Below are 21043 nucleotides of genomic sequence, written 5' to 3'. Positions count from 1 at the left end.
GGTACTGATTAATGCGAAGGGCTACCAGTTTGATACACACTTAAATAAATTGCCAGAAATAGCCAATTTGCTCATTTTACATTTAATAAATAAATATATATATATATATATATATATATATATATATATATATATATATATATATATATAAAAATGGGTATTTCTGTCTGTCATTCCATAGTACATTTTTTTCCTTTTACGGAAGGTTTTTTGTAGAGAATAAATGATGAAAATAACACTTAATTGAACGGTTTAAAAAAGGAGAAAACACAAAAAAAATGAAAATTAAATTCTGAAACATAGTTTATTTTCAATTTCGACTCTTTAAAATTCAAAATTCAACCAAAAAAAAAATGAATAGAAAAACTAGCTAACTTGAATCTTTTTGAAAAAAATTAAAAAATAATTTATGGAACATCATTAGAAATGTTTCCCGATTATTATTAATTTTAAAATTTTGATGATATGTTTTAAATAGGTTAAAATCCAATCTACACTTTGTTATAATATATAACAAATTGGACCAAGCTATATTTCTAACAAAGACAAATCCTTATTTCTTCTAGATTTTCCAGAACAAAAATTTTAAAATAAATTCGAAAGACTTTGAAATAAGATTTAAATTTGATTCTACAGATTTTCTAGATTTGTCAGAATATTGTTTTTGAATTTTAATCATAAGTTTGAAAAAATATTTCACAAATATTCTTCGTCGAAAAAACAGAAGCTAAAATGAAGAATTAAATAAAAAATTTTTTTTTTTCTTTATAGTAATAAAAAAAAATACTTGAACATTGATTTAAATTGTCAGGAAAGAAGAGGAAGAATTTTAAAAAGTAAAAAGGTTTTTGTGTTTAAAAATCCTAAAATCATTTTTAAGGTTGTATTTTTCTCTAAAATTGTCTTTCTGAAAGTTATAAGAAGCAAAGTTTAAAAATACATGAATTTATTTAAACAAGTTAAGACCAAGTATTTAAAATATTTTCTTGGATTTTCAAATTCTTTTTGAGTTTTGTCTCTCTTAGAATTAAAAATGTCGAGAAAAGCGAGACAAGTTTGCTAGTTAATAAAAAAAATGTTAAAAATAGAGGCAGCTCACTGGTAAGTGCTGCTATTTGAGCTATTTTTAGAACAGGCCAGCGGGCTACTCATCTGGTCCTTACAGGCTACCTGGTGCCCGCGCCCACCGCATTGGTGACCCCTGCTTTACACGATAATCCTAATTTTAGCATGATTAATACATTCTGTCTATTCTAGCTTAAACATTGAGAAGATAAATATTCAAACAAGATATTTTGGTTTCCCCTACATAGAAAATCTTGTTTAAATATTCTGCAACATCCCAAGGATGCTCAGTTTAACAATTACAAGTTGAATGTTTGTTTTCAGAATTAAAGTTATTTGTATGTTAAAAGTCCTGTCTATTTCTAAATAAACAAATCCTAATTTAGGATATTTTATCAAATGAAAAGAACGAACTGCATGGGCAGATTTTTTTTTTACTAGCCTTTAGTATTTTTTCCCTAAAATCTAGTCTTTTAACCTTATATATATATATCAGCTCTTTTTTGCAGCGCGACCTGCATAACCAATAGGTGCACTGCTTTCATGTGTGCTCAATTGTAACAGTCGTGTGAAAACAATGCCATTAAACAAATCATCGAAGCAACCCAATATAAATTTAAGCTTTTTTTTTAATACAATTAATCGATTTAATTGATACATCGTTGCGGGCCAAGTTAGTGTAATTCAAGGTTATTATTTAGTCAACTGACATTTGTGGAAGAACAATTGCCTTTGAAAAATTAAACCTGCAGCAGCCAACTGGTGTGGAAATAAAATAAATACAAACACAGCAGGATTCCTTTGGGATTCTTTTTCGGTTATTTCAAAGACTTTATGTGTCAAGATGGATGAGACAAGAAAGAGGCTGCGGGATTCTTTGTGACTTCCTCTCACCGAGCCAATGTGCCCTTGAGTTGTGCAAAATGAATCTACACCTAGAGGAGTTCATCGACACCTTCCGATGAATAAATCTACGTCAGCACTTTTTGGAGCCGACTCAGACTTTTTTTTAAAAGGTAAATTATTTCCCCTCTGCGGCGTGGGAGTGTGCCACATGTGTCAACGCGCCGCTGGTGTCTTAGCATGAAGGACACATGACCGTCAGTTTGAGAAATTGTAACCTGCAGCCGTTTCTCATGGTTGCACATTCTTAGCGCGTTCACCAATGGACATCCATCGTAAATGTCACACATTGCCGAGCTGGCAGGATGAAGAATGCATTTTTAGGTCTTGTGTGCATCAAGTTAAAGTTCCTGGAAGGGGAATACGATGGATCAGTGGATTTTCATATTATCGTAATGCAACGTATACGGCAACCTTTAGTTCAATGTTCTCGGTCTTATTCCATTGTACTTTAACACGATAGTCTTGAGTTTTTTTTCCATTCCATTGTTGAGAGTAAACTGCAGATTGCTTCACACCAGTGGTATTCAACTGGCGGCCCTTGGGCCAAATCCGGCCCTGCAAAACTTGGGAAACAAACATTTTTGCAGCAAATTCCTGTTTCATCTGACATCACATGGACAAAAATAAGACCTTCTGGAGGAAAGTTCTGTGGCCAGATGAAACAAAAATTCAACTGTTTGGCCACAACACCCAGCAATATGTTAGAAAGGAGAAAAGGTGAGGCCTTTAATCCCAGGAACACCACACCTACCGTTAAGCATGGTGGTGGTAGTATTGTGCTCTGGGCCTGTTTTGCTGCCAATAGAACTTGTGCTTTACAGAGAGTAATCAGGACAATGAAAAAGGAGGATTACCTCGTAATTCTTCAGAACAACCTAAAACAATCAGCCAGGAGGTTGGGTCTTGGGCACAGTTGGGTGTTCCAACAGGACAATGACACCAAACACACGTCAAAAGTGGTAAAGTAATAGTTAAATCAGGCTAGAATTAAGGTTTTAGAATGGCTTTCTCAAAGTCCTGACTTAAACCCCGTTGAGAGCATGTGGACAATGCTGAAGAAACAAGTCCTTGTCAAAAAAACAACAAATTTAGCTGAACTGCACCAATTGTGTCAACAGGAGTGGTAAAAAAAAAATCAACCAGAAGCTTGCCAGAAGCTTGTGGATGGCTTCCCAAAGTGCCTTATTGCAGTGAAACTTGCCAAGGGACATGTAACCAAATATTGACAATGCTGTATGTATACTTTTGACCCAGCAGATTTGGTCACATTTTCAGTAGACCCAGAATAAGTTCATAAAAGAACGAAACTTCATGAATGTTTTTTGTGACCAACAACTATGTGCTCCAATCACTCTATCACGAAAAAATAGAGTTGTAGAAATTATTGGAAACCCAAGACAGCCATGACGTTATGTTCTTTACAACTTTTGACCACGACTGTAAAACGCGGAGGTCCAAGCTTGTGATTTACATAACTGAGGCTTTACTCCAGGTACCCATTTAAGCACTCTCCGTTTTAGCAGTTACACATTTTTTTTTTGTAAATTATGTTGTCTAGCCAAGGTGTGGTCCGGCTAGCTTCATCTGGCCAGAATCTTCAGCTCTCACTAGACCAGTTCACAACAACCGGGGTGAAAATCAGCACTTCCAAGTCCAAATCCATGGTTCTTGCACGCAAAAGGGTGGAATGCCATCTACGGGTCGGGAGGAGAGTGGTTCAAGTACCTCGGGGTCTTCTTCACGAGTGAGAGAAGAGTGGCTCGTGAGATCGACAGGTGGATCGGTGCGGCGTCTGAAGTGATGCAGACCCTTTATCAATCAGTCGTGGTGAAAAACGAGCTGAGCAGGGAGGCAAAGCTCTCGATTGACTGGTCGATCTACGTTCCCATCCTCACCTATGGTCATGAGCTTTGGGTTATGACTAAATAGACAAGATCACAGGTACAAGCCGTTGGGTGGTGAGGCTCACACTTTAGTGATAGGATGAGAAGCTCTGTCAGGAACTCAGAGTCAAGCCGCTGCTTCTCCACATCGACAGTAGCCAGATAAGGGGGTTTGGGCATCTGGTCAGTGACCCCTGGACCCATCTCTGGGGAGGGGGAGGTGTTTTGGGCACGTTTGTCTTGGGGATGACCCAAGACGTTATGTCTCCTAGGTGCCCTAAAAATTCTCTGCTAAGGCTGCTGCCCCAGAGACCAGACTTCGGATAGAAGGACGAAGATGGATGGAACTAAAGTCTTGCTGTAGCTCAGACCTGGGCAAATTAAAGCCCTGGGGCCTTTTCAATCTGGCCCACCGGACATTCACAAATTATTTTTTTCAGATCTTTAAGATGGAAACTGTAGCTGCCCTTATGATGTGCAGTGATGTTTTGAAATTGTCGAAGGTCTTGAACTATACAAAGTATTTCAATGGTTGGAATCTGTGCTTTTGCATGATATTGTAGTTACTATGGTCATCTAACTCACTGCAGCTCAGACGAGGCACCAAGCAATGTGGGTGGGGAGCGTTTCCACAGCAGCCAGTCTGAAATGCATGTGTCAGAGACAGATGCGAAAGGGTGTTTTTAAATGGTAAATGGTTGTACTTGTATAGCGCTTTTCTACCTTTTTAAAAAGGAACTCAAAGCTCTTTGACAGTATTTCCGCATTCACCCCTTCACACACACATTCACACACTGATGGAGGGAGCTGCCATGCAAGGCGCTAACCAGGACCCATCAGAAGCATGGGTGAAGTGTCTTGCTCAAGGACACAAAGGACAGGACGAGGATGGTAGAAGGCGGGGATTGAACCAATAACCCCTCAGATTGCTGGCACGGCCACTCTCGCAACTTCGCCACATCGTCCCTAAAAATTTTACAACAAAGTTCTAAAGTTTAGTGATGTATCAGATTGTAGGTGGGTTTTTTTTTTTTTTTTTACCCTTCGCGTTCATTTTTCGCTGTTTGTTGCATTTTTGTAACGTTTCACTTGATTGTAAAACACGTCTTAAGAGAGGGGGTGTGACGTTCATATGTTGTCAATATTCAGTATTTTATCGTTCATAGTTAAAATTGTAAATCCCACATTCTTTATTTTCATGTACATTATGGGTGTCGTATTCAGTTAAAAAAAAAAAAATTAAATTCATTTTTTAACGGCGGTTTGTCATAATGTTTTAGCATTCAATCAGACATTATTGTAAGGTTTTACCGGCCCACAGACACATTTTTTTCTCTAAATTTGTCCCCCACCCGAGTCAAAGTAATTGCTTGGGCCGGGTTTAGCTCGTTTACTGTACTTCAGATGCAGCCAGTTGTCATTTCTTCAACTTGTTTAGTTATACCAGTGGTGTTCTAACCTGACTTTCGCCAGATCCTTGTAGTTTGCTGAGCTCCACAAAAGGATCTTGGATCGAGGGCAATGCAAACTCCTTCAAGATAGCAAAAAATAATGAACCAACGCTCTAAGCAGCGTCACGGGTTGATTTCAATATGAGTGGTTGAGATAGGCTCCAGCACCCCCTGCGATCCAAAAAGGACAAGCGGTAGAAATGGATGGATGGATGGTTGAAATAGCACGTCATTCAAGATAACGGACAAGTGGTTTATCCAATCACATTAAATTTTTTTTTTCAAGGCCTCGCCTTCTGAAATACATCTATTGAGAAGTCCCAGATCCTTGTGTGGAGCTCAGCGAACTACAAGGATCTGGCGAGAGTCAGGTTAGTGGTATTCCTCAAGGTTTAATTTCTAGTACTCGTTTTTTCATCATTTGGGTTATTCAGCTGGTGGTCGACCAGTCGGGTTAAAAAAAAAAAAAAAAAAAAAGAGACTAACAATTTTACAGCAGATTCCTTAAAAAACAAAAACCAGAGTGCTGTCATAAAGATGATCTTTGAAGAGCTATTTTGTAGAAAATCCTGCAAAAACAGGAGAGCTCTCCTGTAAGTGACAAAGCAAACAGACCAAAATCAAATGTCTACTGGTTCTCTGGAATATACAAAATAAGACAAATAGTGAAGGGACCCCGTGGTCCTTAGCTTTCTGGAAATTGAGGTTAATATCCCTGCATGGCTTACAGTGCCATTTATGGGACACTTCTGTCTCAATATGTCTTCTAATTGTATATTTTGGGAAAATAATTGAGTTTAACCTTATTTAATTTTTTTCCTCCATCCGTCCAACTCAAACATCTCACAATCCCCTCCTATCCCAATCCTGCTTTCTCTCCCTTTCATCCTCCATCCTCTCCCTCTCTCTCCCCTTCATCTCACCTCCAGTCCGCCTGAGAAAAACCCTCCTCTTCCTCTTGGATCACAAAGCATCCACTTTCTCTTCAAACCGCTCACTCTTCTCTTGTCTTGCAGTCTCATCTCGTCTCTCTCTCTCTGCTGCTCTATCTCGCCCTCTCTCTTTCTGTCCTCCACTTGGCTTCGTCCATCAGCAGCTCGCAGGCTCACCACTGTTCCTCCAACCTTTTGAGGACTCGGGACTAAGTCTCTGTCATTTGGAGGTAAGTGTGGCTGTCAACCATGTGTTTTTTTTTTGTTTTTTTTTTATGAGGCTGTGAAAAAAAAAAAGATGCATGAGTGTACAAACCCCCAGAATAGTGAAATAAAAAAGACGAGGTAACACTTAAGTATGGGGAACATATTCACCATTAATCAGTTGCTTATTAACATGCACATTATTTACATATGGGCTCTTAATTAGTCATTATTAAGTACTTATTAATGCCTTATGCTGCCAGTAAGCCATTAACTAAGAGTCTTCCTTCAATAACCTCAGAATTATTGCTTATTAGTAACCCTAACCCTTATATGTTCCCCTAGTGTCCAAATAACTCTAAATTAAGTCTTTGTTAATTAGAATGTGCTCCCCATACTAAAGGGTTACCAAAGACTAGTGAGGACAATGAGTCAAATACAAGACAGAAAATGACTTCAAGAAGTGATAAAGTGAAATTCCATGTACAAAACTTAGTAGTCGAGTCAAAAAATGATGAGACGATTGCAATACAAAACGCTGGAGCCAAAATTTCATTCACAAACTGAGCTGAAAAAAGACGATGGTGATTGGATCTCTGAAAACTGTGAGTCACTGTTAGTGTGTGTAAGGGAGGGAGAAAATCCATTACATTCCCTTACAAGTGCTGGTGACTCTTCAGGGCGCACACTTGAATGAAACTGCAGGGTTTTCCTCGTATACAACACATGTCTTACACCAGGGGTGTCAAACTCATTTTAGATCGGGGGCCACACGGAGAAAAAAAATGTACTCCTAAGTGGGGCCGGACTGGTAAAAACCACGGTACGATAACTTAAAAATAAAGACAACTTCAGATTGTTTTTTTTTTGTTTAAAAATAGAACAAGCACATTCTGAAAATGTACAAATCATAATGTTGTTGGGTTTTTGGTAACACATTAGTATTGGGAAAATATTCTGGGGAATATATTCGAAGTAACAAAGACTTAATTTAGAGTTATTTGGACACTAGGGGAACATAAAAGGGTTAGGGTTAGTGTTACTAGTAAGCAATAATTCTGAGGTTAATGAGGGAAGACTCTTAGTTAATGGCTTACTGGTTGTATACGAAGGCCATGCAGAATGAGGCATTAATAAATACTTAACAATGACCAATATGTTACTAATTTACATGTTAATAATCAACTAATTAATGGTGAGTATGTTCCCCATACTAAAGTGTTACCATAAGGCATTAATAAGTACTTAATGATTAATTAGGAGACAATATGTTACTAATTTGCATGTTAATAAGCAACTAATTAATGTTGAATATGCTCCCCATACTAAAGTGTTGCCATAAGGCATTAATAAGTACTTAATAATGACTAACTAAGAGCCAATGTTACTAATTTGCATGTTAATAAGCAACTAATTAATAGTGAATATGTGTCCCCCATACTAAAGTGTTACCAGGGTTTTTGTTTTTACACTTATATGTGGCAGTTAATAGTATTCTATCTTTATGTGTCGTTATTTATATTTTTTTAATAAATGAAGTGATAATGTTCATCAGTCAACTCATTAGTGTTCATTTTTAATCAAGATAAAAAATATCAAAATGAAATGACAGTATGTTAATGTAGTTTGATCATTTTCCTCCACCGATGTATTAACATCGTGTGGTTTATTTTGTACATATGTAGCATCATCTACAAAGAATTGCTATTGCGACATCTAGTGGACACATTTAGAACAGCAGTCTCTTTCATTCAAAAATTTCAGGTTCATTTTTATACTTAGCAAACTCATCCCGCGGGCCGGTTAAAACCTGTTCACGGGCCTGACTCGCCCTCCGGCCGTATGTTTGACACCCCTGCCTTACACAGTCGTGTACACACACACACACACACACGCACGCACGCACGCACGCACACGCACGAGTGTGTAGTTCTGTGTTAACACACACTTGTGTGCACCTGAATGTTGCATTTTACACAAGCAATTATAATGTCTCCCAGAATTGTATCAGTCAAAACTGCACAATATTGCCATAAGACGTGTTTTCTACTTGGGCAATGGATCTTTGGCTACCACCCACATTAGGTGTGGTGATATTATCCTCTGCATTTGACCCATCACCCTTGATCACCCCTTGGGAGATGAGGGGCGCAATTAGCAGCAGCAGTGGCCGGGCCCAGGATTAATTTTTGATGTTTTAACCCACAATTCCGACCCTTGATGCTGAGTGCAAAGCAGGGAGGTAATGGGTCCCATTTTTATAGTCTTTGGTATGACTCGGCCGGGGTTTGAACTCACGACCTACCGATCTCAGGGCGGACTCTCTAACCACTCAGCTTTCACGGGCCATTCAAAATGATGTGGAGGGCCAGATCTGGCCCCCGGGCCTTGAGTTTGACACCTGTGATCTACATTAACAATATGATTTGCCTGAGTGGCTGGACAGGACAGATAAAAAATAAAATAACAAGTTGTTTTTTTTAATTGATTAAGAATCATTTCAAATAGGAATTGCAATTCACTTGAATTTATTTTTTTTGACACTCTTTTCTACTGTACCCAAATCCTTGGACTAAATTGACCCAAACAGTTGTCATTTCCTTGCTGAAAAGTGACATGGGTTTGTGCTTTAGCGCCATGGATGTCGATGCATGTGTATAAATTCACCATTATGTTTGGATTTTCTACATTTAAAACACTTTCATGTGGTCTATGTCACTGTTTTTCAACCTTTTTTGAGCCAAGGCACATTTTTTGCGTTGAACAAATCCGTAGGAACACCACCAGCAGAAATCACTAAAAAACAAAACTCAGTTGACAGTAAAAAGTCATTGTCGCAATTGTTGGATATGACTTTAAACCATAACCAAGCATGCATCACTATAGCTCTTGTCTCTAAGTAGGTGTACTGTCACCACCTGTCACATCACGCCCTGACTTATTTGGAGTTTTTTGCTGTTTTCCTGTGTATAGTGTTTTAGTTCGTGTCTTGCGCTCCAGTTTTGGTGGATTTTTCTCTTTTTTTGGTATTTTCCTGTTGCATTTTCGTGTCTTCCTTTGAGTGATATTTCCCGCATCTATGTTTTTATCCTTCTTCGTGGGGACATTGTTGACTGTCATGTCATGTTCGGATGTACATTGTGGACGCCATCTTCGCGCCACAGTAAGTCTTTGCTGTCGTCCAGCATTCTCTTTTTGTTTACTTTGTAGCCAGTTCAGTTTTAGATTTGTTCTGCATAGCCTTCCCTAAGCTTCAATGACTTTTCGTAGGGGCACTTACCTTGTCTATTTTTTGTTAGCTACCTGCTGGCACCTACTGATATGGAAGAGTATTACAAGGTTACTCTGCCAAGCTCTAGACACCACAGACATTCAACAACAATACAATCATTTGCACACTAGAATTACTGGTTTGGAAAATATATTTTTTACCCCAAATAGGTGAAATTAGATCATCTCCCACGGCACACCAGATTGTATCTCACGGCACACTAATAACCGGAAATTTTATAACTAAAGTTCCTTGGGTGGATAATGTAAAACTCACTATACTGGTATGTTTTAGCGCTTTCATGGCGAGGTTACTGACAGATATAAGTAAGAACTTTACACTACTTTATATTACAAATGGCAACAGCGGAGGATGAATGTCCCATAACAAGAAGATAGAGAAAAAGAAGAAGCTTATCGACTATGGTGTCGTCGAGGACTACAAAGGCAGTTCAGAGCAAATTTTCAGGATTTATGCAGATCCCAATTACAGATCACCAGGTACTAGAAGGTAAGAAAAGTTGCTTTTGCATAATATTGTGAAAAAAACCGCCAGATAATGTCTTACCTTATACACACCATAATAACACGTGTATGTTTAAGCACTTCAAACGGTGCCGCCTACACTTATCTCTTATGTTTGACTGTCATCTGCTGGTCACACTTATTACACCATGTACCAAATACAACTGCTTCGAGGTGGGTAAGCTCAACCAAACTTATTCCTTACAATAGGGACACCAGGTTATAAGGCGCACTGTCAAGTTTTGAGGAAAAAAAAAGATTTTCAGTGCACCTTATAGTCCGGAAAATATGGTAATGAAAATCTTCCCCTTTTGACAAACACTGGCTTACGTGATGAATGACAAAGTTTGAACTGCAGAGGACCCAACACGGATGCTTGAGGGACACCACACGCATCGATTCAAAGTAAAGTGGTACCTAGATAGATAGGGGCAGTATAGCTCGGTTGGTAGAGCGGCGGTGCCAGCAACTTGAGGGTTGGAGGTTCGATCCCCGCTTCCGCCATCTTAGTCACTGCCGTTGTGTCCTTGGGCAAGACACTCTACCCACATGCTCCCAGTGCCACCCACACTGGTTTAAATGTAACTTAGATATTGGGTTTCACTATGTAAAGCGCTTTGAGTCACTAGAGAAAAAGCGCTATATAAATATCATTCACTTCACTAAAATTAAGAGTATTTAAAATTATATAATAGTTATGCATTAAGTTGCAAGTAGAAGTTTGGGTTAAGCGCATCCCTGCTATTAGTTGGTGCAGCAAATATCACGGGGAACCCCGTAAGATGTGTTTAAACATCTGGTCTTACTTGCTAGCTTTAGCTCATAGCTAGAGATTAACATAACCTTGTTTTTCCAAGCATGAGAAGGAAGAAAGTGAGTGCGTGCTGAGAAAAGGAAGTGGATGAAAGAAATAAATTATCAAAAACATGTGTGGCTAACTTGGCAAAGCAATTGAAGCTTATCACGGCTGGTCTGCACCATACTGAAGCAGAACAAGTCTAAAGACAGCCAAGGACGTTAAAATATCATTTCGAAGGCGGACATTTATCCATGAAACTAAAGAAAAGCTGCTGATGGTGTGTTTGACAGAGAAGCAGCTGATGTAGATAGTCCACTCTCCAAGGTAAATTTTGTACATTATTATTACATGACTTCATAAAAAAATGTCAGTTCTTTGCACTACCTTCTATTGTATTGTTTTTAAACAATATTTGTTATTTACAAGTATATTTTTTCCTGAATTTTAAATGCATTTAAAAGGGCGACGTTTATTTTTAGCTATACGTGTAGTGAGTAGAGGTTCGGTCATAGAACCAAGTAAGCTCGTAAATTGAGGTGCTAGCATGTACTTGGGAGTAAAAGGAGGGAAACCCACTCAGGAAGGGATTCTCAGACTGTGGTACGGGTAATCCGAGTCTAAGCCGTGTATATATAGAGAGTATGGCCAACTCGGTTTCAAAGTTGGCCTCAAAAAAGGCGCTACGTAGCCATAGGGCTCTGCACTAATTGTGTGTGGTCTCCGTCTACTGGTACGACAAAGAATAACTTAATCAAATATTCAAACACAGTGTTACTGTTCAAACTGTGTGTAATGTTATCAGCGGCCAAACATGTGAAATATTTGTTAAATAAAACCTCTGCCCTGTTTTAAATAAATATTTATGCCTACTATGTGACTGTATTTTAATGTTGGCCATTACGGTGTTTCCTGAGGTGATTGATTGAAACTTTTATTAGTATATTGCACAGTTAAGTACATATTCCGTACAATTGTCCACTAAATGGTAACACCCGAATAAGTTTTTCAACTTAAGTCGGGGTCCGTGTTAATCAATTCATGGTACAAATATATACTATCAGCATAATACAGTCATCACACAAGTTAATCATCAGAGTATATACATTGAATTATTTACATTATATAGAATCTGGGGGGTGGGATGTGGAGGAAGGGGGAGCGGGGGACTTGGTGAATCGCTAGCTGGCAACTGGCATGCTAATTGTTAACTGACTCTAGAGCAGGGGTGTCACCGCGGGATGAGTTTGCCAAGCATAAAAATGAGACAACATTTTTGAATGAAAGAAACAGCTGTTCTAAATGTGTCCACCAGATGTAGCAATAGCAATTCGTATTTTTGTAGATGATGCTACATGTGTAAAAAAAAAAATAAACCACAAACCGCCAGTCGAGGAAAATGACCAAACTACATGGATACCATTCTGTAATTTGATTTTCGATATAATTTTTAAATCATGAGAGATTGAAAATTAACGCCAATGATTTGAATGATGAACATTATCACATAATTCATTTAGAAAATATAAATAACGACAAATAAAGATATAACACTATCAATCACATGTATGTGTAAAAAAAACAAACATAATGATTTGTACATTTTCAGAATGTGCTTGTTGTATTTTTTAAAAAGGAAAACAATGTCCATCTATCAATCCATCCATCTTTTCCGCTTATCCGAGGTCGGGTTGCGGGGGCAGCAGCCTAAGCAGGGAAGCCCAGACTTCCCTCTCTCCAGCCACTTCGTCTACTTCTTCCAGGGGGATCCCGAGGCGTTCCCAGGCCAGCCGGGAGACATAGTCTTCCCAATGTGTCCTGGGTCTTCCCTGTGGCCTCCTACCGGTTGGGCGTGCCCTAAACACCTCCCACCCGAAAACAATCTGGAGTTGTCTTTATTTTTAAGTTATCGTGCCGTGATTTTACCAGCCGGCCAAGTTGGGAGTAGATTTTTCTCCATGTGGCCCCCGATCTAAAAAGAGTTTGACACCCGTTCCCTAGAGTGTTATTTTGTAGCTGACGACTGGCGCGCTAATGGCTTGCTGACAATTGGTGAATTAATCACTTGCTGAAAACTGGCATGCTAATCCCTAGTTTAAGTAGCACGTAAATCGCCAGCTGACATACACAATGTTAACTACAACTGACACGCTAATCGCTAGATGACAATTGTTGCATTCTGACAACCTGTGCGCTAATCGCTAGCTGAAAACGTCCGCACTAAGCTGCAGCTTAGTGCGGACGTTCTCTTGAAAAGATTGGTGCAGTTCAGCTAAATTTGTTGGTTTTCTGACATGGACTTGTTTCTTCAGCATTGTCCATTCTAAACCCGTAATTGTAGACTGATTTAGCCGTTCCTTTACCACTTTTGACGTGTGTTTAGGTCATTGTCCTGTTGGAACACCCAGCTGCGGCCAAGAATAGAGATGTCCGATAGTATTGTGCTGCCGATATCATGGGCCAATAAATACTTTAAAATATAATATCGTAAATTGTCGGTATCGGTTTCAAAATGATCGGTATCGGTTTAAAAAAGTAAAATTCATGACTTTGTAAAATGCTGCTTTGTACACAGACGTAGGGAGAGGTTCAGAGCGCCAATAAACTTTAAAGGCACTGCTTTTGCGTGCCGGCTCAATCACATAATATCTACGGCTTTTCACACACACAAGTGAATACAAGGCATACTGGGTCAACAGCCATACAGGTCACACTGAGGGTGGCCGGATAAACAACTCTAACACCAAATATGCGCCACACTGTGAACCCACACTAAACAAAAATGACAAATATACATTTCGGGAGAACATCCGCACCGTAACACAACATAAACACAACAGGACAAATACCCAGAACCCTTGCAGCACTAACTCTTCCGGGACGCTACAATATACACCCCGCGCTACCCCACACCTCAACCCCGCCCACCTCAACCTCTCATGTCCCAAATTCCAAGCTGCTTTTTTGAGGCATGTTAAAAAAAAAAAAAAAAATGCACTTTGTGACTTCAATAATAAATATGGCAGTGCCATGTTGGCATTTTTTTCCATAACTTGAGTTGATTTATCTTGGAAAACCTTGTTACATTGTTTAATGCATCCAGCGGGGCATCACAACACAATTAGGTATAATAATGTAGTAATTCCACAACTGTATATATATCAGTACCGGTTGATATCAGAATCGACAATTAAGAGTTGGACAATATCGGATATTGGCAAAAAAGTCATTATCGGACATCCCTACACAAGACCCAACCTCTAGCCTGATGATTTTAGATTGTCCTGAAGAATTTGGAGGTAATCCTCCTTTTTCATTGTCCCATTTACTCTCTATAAAGCACCAGCTTCATTGGCAGCAAAACAGGCCCAGAGCATAATACTCCTACCACCGTGTTTGACGGTAGGCCTGGTGTTGCCGGGATTAAAGGCCTCCCCTTTCTCTTCCAAACATATTGCTGGCTATTGTGGCCAAACAGATCAATTTTTGTTACATCTGACCACAGAACTTTCCTCCAGAAGGTCTTCTCTTTGTCCCTGTGATGTCGGATGAAACAAAAATAAAATGTGGAGCTTCAAGTGCAGCACAGGCACTACAATATCATGTTAAACTCTCACGTCATCCATCCTCAAACTTTATCACCGTTAGATTCCAGTGTAATGAATCTTAGCATGTCCTCACTTGATATCCTGGGATTTCTGTCATTTAACAAGCTCTGCGGAGTGTGAAATGCCAACGTGTGATATAATACTCCCGGGGGGAGGAGGGCTCTCTGTGCGGCACGAAAAGGGCCGTCGAGGTGGAAGGCGGGGGGGGGGAACAAGGAGGTGTGGAATGGTGGCATGCAGGTGAAATGTGACCTGTGCCAGAGGTCCAGGTGTTAACGTTGCTGCTGTATTTATTTTGACTAGCTGTGCCCAGCCTGATCCAATTAAAAGCTGTGATTGACAGCAGGGAGCTGTCAGGAGCGAGCGCTGTGATTTGATCTACAACCTGCAGATGGTCTGCTGGCCCATTTTTTGCGGTTGACATTTTCCACGCCTTGCCCCTCAACATTGCAGTGTACTGACATGACGGAAATTTGTTTTTATTTGTCTTCATGCAATTCATTCGAGCAATAAAAAGACGAGGCATTTTTTTCGTCTTTATACTAAACACACAAATATTGTAGAACCAAAAAAAAAAGCAGATTGACACCCAAGGACAAAGGAATGAGTTTAACACTGTGGGGGATATAGAGATAAATGTTTTGGCTTATAATGCAACCAAAACTAGAAAAAAAAAGGATTTGCAACCCAAAAAATGTAATTTAATAAGGAAGAAAAAGATGCCAAAAAAAACAAAAACAGGTTGGGTTGCAGATCTTTTTTGGTTTCTAAACTTTTGGAGATAACACTTTTTTTGGGGGAGGTATTTTTCTTATTTTTTTTTGCAAATCTTTTTTGGGGTTGCAAGTCTATTTGGTTACACATGTCATTACTTTTTTGGTTACTTTATATTTTTGGGTTGCAAAACATTTTTTTGGTAGCATTAATTTTTTTTTTTGGGGAGAGGGGTGACATTTTCGTTAGACATTTTTTTGGTGGCAAATCTTTTGATTTCACATTTTTGATTCTACATTTTTTGGTTACACATTTTTGTTTTGCAGATCTTTTTGGTTGCAAACAATTTTTTGGTTTCTTTCTTCTTTTTGGCTGCCATTTTTTTCGTAGCAAATAATTTTGATTGCTTTCTATTTTCTGGTTGCCAAACTCTTTGGAACCAAAACTATCTTTTGGCGAGCAAATATTTGTGTTTATAATTACACATTTTTGGTTATACATGTTTTTTTTTATTGCTGCAAATCTTTTGGGTTGCACATTTTTCTTTTATTTGGTTGCAAATTGCTTTGCAAAATTGCAAATCGTTTCCCCCATAACCAAATTTTTTTCACTCTTAACCTACACTAGGTATAAGTTGTATTCATGTTCCTGTGAGAACCCAGCATGTGACTGAAGCATTAAGGAGTGGGACACTGTTCAGAACTAGCCGCAATGTGCTCAAACAACCACCAGCTAGCATCCGTGAGCAGATAATACTGTATCATCTGTTCCTCTTTTGGACTTATCAGGTCTTATCATTCTTCAAGCATTTTTTACTCTACTTTAAGTGACAGATGAGGCCAAAACTTGGTAGAGTTGTGGGATTATATATATATATATATATATATATATATATATATATATATATTAGGGCTGGGCAACGATTAAAAATTTTAATCAAAGTTAATCGCACAATTTCTCTGATTAATCGCGATTAACTGCATTGTATACGCAAAGCCCAATAATGAATTCAAAAGTAGTGTGTAGTGCACCTTTATTGGAATATTCTCCCACATGAACAAAAGCGCCAAAACATTTGTTGTGCAAACACAATTTAAATCAGTCCTTGTTAAACAGTAGCAGTTAAATAGCATATTCTATGAAAATCAACTAGAAAAAATGTAAATACAAACATTTAAGCTTATTACTGCCAGGGTATTTAAGTTATCCTGTTTGTTATGGAAAATAAATATAATCTACATACAAATCTCTGAGCCACAATCATAACATCCGAACAGGCAATTTCTGAGGTAACAGCAGAAACATTTTTTTTAATCAGGGATCTTATGTTTAAAAAACCTATATTATAGGTAGTGGGCTGTTTTAGGGAATTTTTGATCAAATTATCCGTAGTAGCAATATTAATGATGTTGTGTTTATTCTGCGTAGTGCACTTAAAATAATTATGACCATATCTAGGAATTGATATGATGGGAATTTTCCGATTTTTTGCTTGGTGCTTTGATAAACTGAACGCATCCTATACATGGTACTATATTGTGATGTTATGAGCCAGGGAATAAAAGAACTACCCTACCCAGCATGCAACAGGAGTGACGAGCATGCGCGGTAGCCCGGTGTAGGTCTTGTCGCCATGAAGGCATCTTGTATGTTGTGATATGCACGCTCTGAAAGTAAACGATAAGAACTCAGCCAACACTCCTCGTCTGCATTATTCATAAATAGACAGACAACACAAATACTCCGCTGCTTCACAGGCTGCTGGATGTAGCCGACAAAGTATTCCCATGCTAGCTAGCCGGTCTAGCAAGCAGGCGTCATTCAGTCCAAAACGGCCCGATCTATCCACATCCAGAATTGTCTGGCAGTCGTAAGTGATCCCGGAGTGACCACGCTGTAAGCCAGCCATGAAATTTGCAGAATTGTCCGGTATTTTTGCCAAATGTTCCATCTTTACCAAGAGCCCCTCGACGCCGGGCGACGCCATCTTGTTAAGACAAGACGTTAACAAAATAAAAGCATGTAAACAACATACGCAAATGTGCGATAAAATAATGGTCGGCGTTAATAGATTGATGAGTTAACTCATAATTAACGCACTAATTTGCCCACCCCTAATATATATGTATATATATATATATATATATATATATATATATATATAAAGGGTGGTTATTTTGTTTTCAGTTATTTCAGCTTTTTTTTGTTAAGTACATAAACAACCACATGTTCATTCATAGTTTTGATGCCTTCAGTGACAATCTACAATGTAAATAGTCATGAAAAAAAAGAACACACATTGAATGGGAAGGCGTACTGTGTGTGTGTGTGTGTGTATATATATATATATATATCCGGAGTTTATCCGGAGTTTTTTGTTGAGAACGACCTAATCATAACTGACAAGAAAATGATTGCTGACGGCTTCAATATGTTTTTTGTTAATATTGGGCCTAAGCTGGCAAAAAAAAAAACAATTGATGAACAGCCCATGGAATTTATTGAAAAAAAATCCTTACTCGATGTTCCTTACTCCGACTGTCGAAAAGTGAAGTGAATTATATTTATATAGCGCTTTTCTCTAGTGACTCAAAGCGCTTTACATAGTGAAACCCAATATCTAAGTTATATTCAAACCAGTGTGGGTGGCACTGGGAGCAGGTGGGTAAAGTGTCTTGCCCAAGGACACAACGGCAGTGACTAGAATGGCGGAAGCAGGAATCGAACCTGCAACCCTTAAGTTGCTGGCACGGCCACTCTACCAACCGAGCTATACCGCCCCACAAAAGGAAGTCTTGGAGGTCATTCAGAAAAGCAAGAACAAAACATCACGTGACATCTATGACCTCGACATGAGGACAGTCCGGAACATAGCGGAAGAAATCATCAAACCATTCACACACATCTGCAATTTATCTTTTCGACTTTGACAATTTCCTTCACAAATGAAACTATCGAAAGTCATCCCCATCTTCAAATCTGGAGACAAACATCATTTCACTAATTACCGGCCCATCTCCCTTCTGCCACAGTTATCAAAAATATTGGAAAAATTATTCGATAATAGACTTTGTGGCTTCATTGAAAAGCACAAATTATTATCTGATTGTCAATATGGGTTCCAACAAAATAGATCAACTTCATTAGCTTTAATTAATTTATTAGAGAACATTACTAATGGTATCGAGAAGAATAAATTTGTTATAGGAATTTTTATTGACCTGCAAAAGGCTTTTGATACCATTGACCACCAGATTTTGGTAAATAAACTGGAAAACTATGGCATAAGGGGATTGGCAGGGAAATGGCTGGAGAGCTACTTAAATGAGAGACAGCAGATTGTTCAGATGGACCAACATCAATCTACACTGATGAACATAACCTGTGGAGTTCCTCAGGGCTCGATACTGGGACCCACACTATTTATAATATATATTAATGAAATATGTAAAGTATCAACGCTGCTGAAATTCATCCTCTTTGCTGATGATACAACAATTACATGTGCAGGTGACGACGTGAAGCAACTTCTGACTTCTGTAACTGAGGAGATGATCAAGTTAAAAACTTGGTTTAATGCGAACAAATTGTCTTTGAATTTAAAGAAGACCAAAATAATGCTCTTTAGCAATCTCAAAAGTAATGTACCGATCAGGATTGTTATTGATGATACACCAATAGAATATGTTCATCAAAATTCTTTCTTAGGAGTAGTAATAGATGAAAATATCTCATGGAAGCCTCATATAAGTTACCTGAGGAAAAAAGTTGCTAAATGTGTTGGAATGATGAGGAGATCATGTCATTTATTGAACACCAATGCTCTGCTGTTATTATATCATTCATTTATCATGTCATATTTAACGTATTGTGTTGAAGTCTGGGGAAATTGTTATAAATCACATCTACAACCTTTAGTCACTCTGCAGAAAAAGGCCATCAGGATTGTTTCCAATGTTTCCAATGTTCACTACAGACATCATTCAAATCCACTATTTATGAACTTAAAGCAACTTAAACTGAACGATGTGATCAATTTTAAAACTGCTCAAATTATGTTTAGGGCATCCCAAAACTCTCTACCATTCAATATACAGAACAGAGATGATCACCATAGTTACAGGTTAAGAGGAAACAACAAATTATATTTGCCTAAATTTAGAACCACTTTAAAATCAATGTGCATTTCAGTGCGTGGAGTCAGTCCGTGGAACAACTTAGGGGACCAGTTAAAAACTTGTTCTAGCATGATTCAATTCAAAACACTGTTTAAAAAAGAAGTACTGAAGAAGTACGATGAGGAAAGAGAGTGATGCATTCAGCACAGAGCGATGGAAGAGGTGTATGGTCGGAGAGTGTTTGGGCCCGTGTGTGTGTGTGTGTTTTGTCTCGTCTTGTCTTGTCTCATGGTATTGTTAGTGTACAGGAGTTTTTCTTGTTTTGTTTATAGAGTATTGTTTTTGTATTATATTGTTTATGTTAAATGTGGAATGAGTGAGAGGAGTTGGGCTATTATAAGCAGCTGCTTCATCCAACCCCTTTTCAAGCCTTGCATAAATATCTTTGCCAACATGTAAAAAAAAACAAAAACTGTGTTTAGTTGTACTGTGCAGGTTTGAAATAAATATTTCAATTCAATTCATATATATATATATATATATATATATATATATATATATATATATATATATACATGTATATATACATACATACATACATACATACACTGTATATATAGTATATATATATATATATATATATATATATATATATATATATATATATACTGTATATATATTAGAGATGTCCAATAATGGCTTTTTTGCGGATATCTGATATTGTCCAACTCTTAATTACCAATTCCTATATCAACCGATACATACAGTCGTGGAATTAACACATTATTATGCCTAATATAGTTGTAATGCCCCGCTGGATGCATTAAACAATGTAACAAGGTTATCCAAAATAAATCAACTCAAGTTATGGAAAAAAATGGCAACATGGCGCTGCCATATTTATTGTTGAAATCACAAAGTGCATTATTATTTTTAAAATGCTTTAAAACAGCAGCTTGGACTTTGGGACATGCTCTACCTGAGGGAGAGCATGAAGAGGTTGAGGTGGGCTAGGTTGGGGGGTAGCGGGGCGTGTATATTGTAGCGTCCCGGAAGAGTTAGTGCTGCAAGGGGTTGTGGGTATTTGTTCTGTTTTGTTTATGTTGTGTTACAGTGGGGATTTTCTCCCAAAATGTGTTTGTCATTCTTGTTTGGTGTGGGTTCACAGTGTGGCGCATATTTGTAACAGTGTTAGAGTTGTTTATACGGTGTGACCTGTATGGCTGTTGACCAAGTATGGCTTGCATTCACTTGTGTGTGTGAAAAGCCGTAGATATTATGTGATTGGGCCGGCACGCAAAGGCAGTGCCTTTAAAGGCCTACTGAAACCCACTACTATCCACCACGCAGTCTGATAGTTTATATATCAATGATGAAATATTAACATTGCAACACATGCCAATACGGCCTCGGTTTCGTCTTGAAAACGTCGTGTAATGATGACGTGTATGCAAGACGTCACAGGTTTTTAGGAAGAATGAGCACTGCGCACACACAGCTAAAAGTCGTCTGCTTTAAAGGCATAATTACACAGTACTTTGGAGATCTGTGTTGTCTAGTCTTTTGCAATT

The 21043-nt window shown here is 38.3% G+C and overlaps 2 protein-coding genes across 3 annotated transcripts in view; one reads left to right on the top strand and one right to left on the bottom strand.

Moving 5' to 3' along the window:
* The window catches only part of csf2rb (colony stimulating factor 2 receptor subunit beta), a 77803-nt gene that overhangs the window by 44875 nt on the left and 11885 nt on the right, over positions 1 to 21043 (bottom strand). The gene's annotated exons all lie outside the window — the stretch shown is intronic.
* Positions 6264 to 21043, top strand: part of pvalb6 (parvalbumin 6) — a 146285-nt gene continuing 131505 nt past the window's right edge. The window contains exon 1 of one of the 2 annotated variants that reach the window (XM_061885112.1): positions 6264 to 6467. The gene's annotated coding sequence lies outside the window, so the exon portion shown is untranslated. The remainder of the gene's footprint in view (positions 6468 to 21043) is intronic. The other variant, XM_061885111.1, reaches the window with a different exon arrangement.

Source organism: Nerophis ophidion, linkage group LG23 (genome assembly GCF_033978795.1).
Source record: "Nerophis ophidion isolate RoL-2023_Sa linkage group LG23, RoL_Noph_v1.0, whole genome shotgun sequence".
Taxonomy (NCBI): domain Eukaryota; kingdom Metazoa; phylum Chordata; class Actinopteri; order Syngnathiformes; family Syngnathidae; genus Nerophis; species Nerophis ophidion.
Note: the sequence above shows the minus strand (reverse complement) of the source record. Positions and strands in the feature narration are given on the sequence as shown.